Source organism: Poromitra crassiceps, assembly GCF_964638095.1.
Source record: "Poromitra crassiceps genome assembly, chromosome: 1".
Classification (NCBI taxonomy): Eukaryota; Metazoa; Chordata; class Actinopteri; order Beryciformes; family Melamphaidae; genus Poromitra; species Poromitra crassiceps.
The window spans coordinates 130,202,000-130,209,597 of record NC_139623.1 but is presented as its reverse complement, the minus strand read 5'-3'; the positions used below and the strand labels follow the sequence as shown (position 1 = coordinate 130,209,597).

Here is a 7,598-nt window from a genome sequence, read left to right as displayed (position 1 = left end):
CTGCTTTACCATGAAACCAAATAACATGTAAAAAGAAAGAAGAGTCAATGGCTGGGTTTCCCAAAAGCTTATTTGCGCTAAGAAGCTAATTTAACCCTTCTTAAGGCCTCCTTAAGAAGCAAACGCGTTTCCCAATTGCTTCTTTACGAAGGCATGCGTTTCCCAAAAGCTTCTTAGCGCTAAGAAGCTTCTTTGACCCTTCTTAAGGCTCCCATAAGAAGCCAACGAAGCCAACGTGTTTCCCGATTGCTTCTTAGCCTAAAATTATCTTCCAATTATCTTCTGTTAAGAAGGCTGCGTATCCCAAAAGCTTCTTAGCGCTAAGATGATCTTTCGTTAAGAAGGTTTTGTAAGAAGGGTCTGGGGAATTCTTAACACCTTCTTAATGACAAAACACTGGCAGATCCAGCCGCGTCAGGCAAAAGGAGATACTTGTGTCCACTTGTCACACAACAGGGGAGAACCGCCGTCCATCCGCGAGGTAACCACGTCTGACCTGGCAGTAGGTGAACAACGCGCTCGTCACAATGACACAGTGATGGTCCTGGCATGGCGAGACAAACGCATCGTCCAGATGATTTCTACGTTCCACCAGGATGAGATGACAACTGTGGAGGTGAGACAAAAAGGAAACAGTGAGAGAGTCCCCCAGAGGAAGCCAGCATGCGTGGTCGAGTACAACCAGTACATGAGTGGTGTGGATCGCCTGGACCAGAAGATCTCATATTACCCATTCATCAGGAAGACTGCAAAATGGAGCTCCAAGTTTGTAATGTACTTGATGCAGATCGCAATGAGCAATGCGTTCATTGTGTACAGGGCACGCAACCCAACGACCAGCTGCAGAACCCTGAAAGACTTCATACTGTCTGTGGTCAAATCCTGGACCACAGATCCCCCTCCTCCTCCAGCCCCTCCCCAACCTCCTCTTCCAGGAAGAACACCAGTCCACCCACGCAAAAGGTCCGCTTCAGCGAGGCTGGATGTGGACTTCGCGGGGCATGTGCCACTGCCAGTGGCAGACCCAGCCACCAAAACAAAAACAATGTATCGCAAATGTGCTCACTGCGCATCCAAGGGACTCCGAAAAGAGACCAAGTATGTTTGCCCAAGCTGTGACCACGTACCTCTCTGCCTGTACCCGTGCTACTTCGAGTATCACTCACAGTGATACTTTCCTCCGACCCACCCCACCCCCCCCCCCCCACCCCCGCTTCAGCCAGTGATGCAGTGTTTAGTTTAGTTAGTGTCAACGAGTGTGTGGGCAGTCCATCAAGCTTTAGTATGTTTATTTGCTTTGACAGTTGAAAAGTAGAGACACTGGAGAGAAAGCTGTAGCGGGATTCAGTCCTTCAAGACTACAGTAATGTTACCTCCAAACACAAACTGCCTGCTGTCTGACTGTTGTCAAGCCGTCCAATAGCAGTGGCATTACTGTAACAAGAATAGTAGCAGTTGTAACACAGTAATAGCATCAGTCATGTGTATGCCTTTTTTTCATAAAATGTGTTGGTTCTTTTGAAAAAAAAAAAAAAAAAAAGCTGTAATCAAATATTTGTAGAAAATAAATGGAAGATTCTTTTCACATACTTTTTGTTATTGACTTGAGTTGAGTTTCCAACCTTTCGTTTGAGGTATTGCATTTTGTTCAACTCTAAGCAGAATTCATTCTGTGGGCTATTATGAAAATACTATGCATAAAAATGTGTTTTATTTGGAAACTACTTTGAAGGTTTTTTTGAAGAAAAGAATACACTGCATGAAATGTTGTGGTGGAATATTTGATTGTTACACACCAAATGAAAGCTTAGGAAGTGTACTTTCATCATCAAAAAAAAAGAAGTTGATATCATGTTTCTTTATGGAGAGATGGCCTGCAACATACACCTTGATGCCATAAAAAGCAGCGTCTTGAAGTTGGACTAAGCTGTTTTCAAATATTTGTAAAAAATAAATGAAACATTCTTTTTACATACTTTCTCCCCCAAGGTAAAGTAGACATTCCAACCTTTCATTTAGGTATAGCATTTTATCACACTTGAAGCAGAATTCATTCTGTGACCTTTGTTTACATAAAAGTGTGTTTATCTCGAAAAGTAAAAAAAAACAGCAGAAAACCCTTGAAAGTGCTCTTCCTTCAGAGGCTGTCATTTCATAATGGAACTGTCTAGAAACAAAATTTCTTCTTTGAGAGAAGCAGGAGTGTCCAATGTTTCATTAGAGTCCAGCCCTGTCAATATAGCCCTAATAGAAAAAATTCTATAGCTGTTGTCAACTGAATGGAAGTGAACCTGGCACAGGCGCCAGACAATTTTACTGAAGCGCTGTGGCACTCAATGTGTTAAAATGCAAGTTTAATTTTTTATTTTTAAATCGTAGGGGGTCCCTGTCTGTATCTCAACCATGAAAAAGGTTGAAGACCCCTGCTTTACCATGAAACCAAATAACATGTAAAAAGAAAGAAGAGTCAATGGCTGGGTTTCCCAAAAGCTTATTTGCGCTAAGAAGCTAATTTAACCCTTCTTAAGGCCTCCTTAAGAAGCAAACGCGTTTCCCAATTGCTTCTTTACGAAGGCATGCGTTTCCCAAAAGCTTCTTAGCGCTAAGAAGCTTCTTTGACCCTTCTTAAGGCTCCCATAAGAAGCCAACGAAGCCAACGTGTTTCCCGATTGCTTCTTAGCCTAAAATTATCTTCCAATTATCTTCTGTTAAGAAGGCTGCGTATCCCAAAAGCTTCTTAGCGCTAAGATGATCTTTCGTTAAGAAGGTTTTGTAAGAAGGGTCTGGGGAATTCTTAACACCTTCTTAATGACAAAACACTGGCAGATCCAGCCGCGTCAGGCAAAAGGAGATACTTGTGTCCACTGTTCCTCTTGTGTTTTTCCCTTTTTCCTTTCTTTCATGCACCCTTTAGTGTTTAAAATTGGGGAACACTTGAAAATCTCCTCTATGTATGGTTACTTGTGTTTTAAATGTTTTACCGTAGGCTATATTCCTCTAATCAGAATGGATTCCTTTTATAATGTTGTGGATTTATATAGCACCTTTCACAGAACCCACGGTTGCTTAAATTCTGTAGTGTTTCTCTGTTTTGTTGTATGCTGTGTATATAAAGCAATTTGAACTGCAGTCCATGTCCGAAATAAATAATGTTTAATAAAGTTTAACATGACCATGATTAGGTTATTCTACAACAGTGTTTCTCAACCACTGCATCGTGGCCCACTGGTGGGCTCAGAGTGCCATCAAGTGGGCCGCAGAGGACCTCTCACATCGAGATGGTGGACAGCTCCAGTTAAGATGCTTCTTAAGAGCCTTCTGTTTTTTTTATTTTTCTCTTCTGTTAAGAAGGCGTTTGGGAAACACTTCTTTGGAGCCTTCTTAACTCCTTAAGAAGCTTCTTAATGCCTTAAGAAGCTTCTTAACTCTTAAGAAGCTTCTTTGTTGGGAAACTCAGCCAATGGCTGAGTTTAAGAAGCTTCTTAAGGAGTTAAGAAGGCTCCAAATAAGTGTTTCCCAAACGCCTTCTTAACAGCCTTCTTAACACCGCTAAAGAAGGCTCTTAAAACTGGAGCTGTCCACCATCTCGATGTGAGAGGTCCTCTGCGGCCCACTAGATGGCACGAAACACTACAGAATTTAAGCGACCTTGGGTTCTGTGAAAGGTGCTATATAAATCCACAACATTCTTATTATAAAAGGAATCCATTCTGATTAGAGGAATATAGCCTACGCTAAAACATTTAAAACACAAGTAACCATACATACAGGGGAGATTTTCAAGTGTTCCCCAATTTTAAACACTAAAGGGTGCATGAAAGAAAGGAAAAAGGGAAAAACACAAGAGGAACACTGGACACAAGTATCTCCTTTTGCTTGACGCGGCTGGATCTGCCAGTGTTTCGTCATTAAGAAGGTGTTAAGAATGCCCCAGACCCTTCTTACAAAATCTTCTTAACGAAAGATCATCTTAGCGCTAAGAAGCTTTTGGGAAACGCAGCCTTCTTAACGGAAGATAATTTTAGGCTAAGAAGCAATCGGGAAACGCGTTGGCTTCGTTGGCTTCTTACGGGGAGCCTTAAGAAGGGTCAAAGAAGCTTCTTAGCGCTAAGAAGCTTTTGGGAAATGCATGCCTTCGTAACGAAAGATCATCTTAGGCTAAGAAGCAATTGGGAAACGCGTTTGCTTCTTAAGGGGGCCTTAAGAAGGGTTAAATAAGCTTCTTAGCGCTAAGAAGCTTTTGGGAAACCCAGCCAATGCCATTTCCTTTCTGTCCCAATCACACGAGTGGATAGACACTTGTCATTTTTGGCTTCACGGTCCTCCAGAGAGGACTGACCTGAGAACAACTCAGTATATTACAGAGGGGTTTTCCCTGATGAAAGGCCTGTGTGGGTACTGTGTGAGTGACATCTACTTCCAGAAGAGGACGTTCCAGAAAAGCAGCCAGCAGGGATAGACCAGCAGGGCCACCAGAGGGTAGACCGAAGAGCCGTATAGTGAGTGGTCCAGGATGCCCTGCGAGATGACCGATAGGAAGAGCATCCAACCTTCTTGCAAGTCGACCCGCGATTCCCTCAGCTCCTGGAACAAGAAGACGGCAAAGAGCAGCATGCTGACCGGGCTGAGGAGGACCATGACAAAGGCTGACAGAATCTTAGGTACGTGGGGTGTGATGAAGGCAGCCAAAGGCACCAGGGTGAGAGCCAGGATGAAGCCCAGTGAGAAGTTGATGAGGGCGGTGCAGCCCAGCAGCACAGCCAGGTAGAGCACAGCCACCAGCTTCAGCACCCTCCAGCCCTGCTCCGTTTCCTCACCCGACACCAGCCTGTGTGTGATGTGAGGCAAAGCCGGGCCTGCCGTGTAGATGCCGATAACTGTCAGGACCACAGCCTCGGTCTCCGACACCAGGAAGTGTTCCACAGCTATCTCCTTAAAGCGGATCGGTAGGATGTACAGAGCTACTCCTGTCAGGTGGCTGATCACAAGTGGAGTTAATACTGAGAGCATGCCTGGACTGGCCTGCTGTTCGATGTCGCCGACACCATCCGTTATGGGTGGTGGAGCTACTAGTTGAACCCACAAGTCTAAGGCACGAAGCAACAGTATGGTGGTGAGGAGTACAAAGGCTGGCATGTAGTAGTCAATGGAGACGAAGCGAGTGCGTGATGGCATAAGGTAGAAGAAGAAGCTCCTGTGTAGACGCTGCACGAGGTTATTCAGATTACGATACATTCCCTCCAGAAGCCAGCCGATGACGGTGATGTCAAACTTGTACTGGTGGAAGCTGTTGATGCCCTTGATGGAGGCGGCGTCAATGTGGTAGCGCAGGAACAGGCCATGGTCACCCCAAGCTCGCCCACTTGCCTGCTTCAGCACCATCAGCATCATGATCTGAACTGCATGATTGTAGCCTGATGTGCTGTCCCAGTTGTTGCCCTGGAGGGTGCAATGGACCCCTAACTTCTCGCAGAGGGAATAGAAGAGGTTGGGCAGGTCCATGTTGGATAGCTGGCCATTGAGCCCTTCCAAGACCAGGTCCAAACTGGTGATGACATCATCACTGAGCTCCAGGGACAAGGCTGCCTGGATGGAGCCGCCACGCCCCTGCAGCGGAGACCAGTACATACCTGTAGTGTTGGTGTGGTGGTAGCCCTCCAGCCATGCCTGCATACCAATCAGATCATGCTCATTCACCAGGAAGATGATGTCCTTGGCCCAGTAAACCTGACTCCTGAAGTACTGTGCCAAACCAAGCAGCAGCCCCACTGCCTGGTTGTTGCTGTTCCCTGGGCTGCAGGGGGCGCTCAGCACCAGGGCTTCCGTCCGTGGGGCTCTTGGGGCCCGCAGGATGCCATAGACATTGGTTCCTTTCACCATATATCGCTTTTTGTTTTCATCAGGGAAGGGAAGCGTTCGAGAGAAGCTCTGGGTGAATGCCTCCAACCCACGAGATTGCATGGTCTTCACCAGCCAATCCACTGGCATCCCACCTGCTTTGTTCTTATGAGCTGCAAACTCCGTGCCCGTGGCCACGGCACTCTCGCCTGCTATGAAGCGTTCCTCCACCATGGTCTGGTCCAAGGCGTAATCTGACATGTAGGTATGCCGGGTGAAGGGCTCAAATGCTAAGCCCATAAACCATGTCACACCCGCCATGTAACAGACCATGCAGATTGGTGCATTGAAGCGGGTCAGCATGGCAATGAATGAATCAATGGCTTTATTCTTATTCAACATTTTAATTTAAAAGTACAGCAGTATTGCCAAGGCATAGCATGTATATAACAAGTACAACTTCATTTATCCAGATTCTGCTGTCTACTGGTCCTATTTATACCACCAGCAGGGTAGGAGTTATGACATCATGGATGATGTCATCAGTGCCTCATGTCATCCCTGATGATGTCACTAGCAGTTATGAGGTGCCATGTCATCATCACTCATTGTGACATTATGATGGTCATTGTGACACAGTGATCATCATTTGTGTTGTTGTCTTTCTAGAAATGTATGCATCATACAGTACATGCTGCACCCCCATTCATTATATCCTGTACATACACTGCATTGGAACTGACAATACTAGAGTTGTGTTTTCCATAACTTTTGTACCCTGCTAACTTTGTTATCACTAAGCACACACTGGTCCATGGTCATGGATCTTGATATTAGTACTTATTTTTGATAGTCTTAATTAGGGGTCCAAGCACGAAGTGCGTGGATCCCTATTGTATCTGTTCCGATTATTTTTTTTTTTCTTCTTCTCCGGTAAAACTGTATGTACAGCAGAAACTGTAAGGCTCAGCGTAGCCAGACTGGGCACATAGATTGTAAATGTGCCTCACTACTCAGAAACAAAAAATGACACATATCGGCCAGATGGTGGCGCTATAACAGACCATTTCGCGTTATGGTCCATATCTTCTGAACCGTGTGTCCTATACTAAAAATTTCACTTCTCAGGGATTCCTTGGATCAATACGCATCTATCCATCTAGGCCCCGCCCATTTGCGTGTGCCTAGATTTTCCGCCATTTTGAATTTTATCAAAAACCTACTTTTGCGAACTCCTCCTAGACCGTTTGGCCAAATCACATAGGAATTATTCTGGGTCATCTATGGACTACCCCGACCCAAAGTTATTAAAGGATTTTGGATACGTGAAACCGTTTTGAAATTATAAATGTCTAAACTTTTGTGTATTTGCTTTTGTTCTTTTCCTGCCCTAAAAGTGTGTGGATGTCAGAAACCATACACCCCCCATCACCCAAACTTTCCACACAGGTTCAGGACATCACCCACTACTCAGAGTAAAAAAATTACACCAATCCACCAGACGGTGGCGCTATAACAGCCAATTTCACGTTTGTCGGTCAATAACTTCTGAACCACGAGCCGTAGAATCAAAATTCCACATCTACCGGTTTCCCTGGAGCATCGTGCATCTAACCTACTAGGCCACGCCCATTTCTGTCTGTTAGATTTTCCGCCATTTTGAATTTGATCAAAAACCTACTTTTGCGAGCTCCTCTTAGACCGTTTGGCCAAATCACACGAAACTTTTTCTGGGTCATCTATAGACTACCCCGACCTAA

General features: G+C 45.1%; 1 pseudogene across 1 annotated transcript; it reads right to left on the bottom strand.

The window, feature by feature from the left end:
* Positions 1-4,413: 4,413 nt before the first annotated feature.
* LOC310774924 (glycosylphosphatidylinositol anchor attachment 1 protein pseudogene) lies at positions 4,414-6,201 on the bottom strand (annotated as a pseudogene). The gene has a single exon. The product of its transcript is annotated as a glycosylphosphatidylinositol anchor attachment 1 protein pseudogene (transcript).
* Between the last annotated feature and the right edge of the window lie 1,397 nt (positions 6,202-7,598).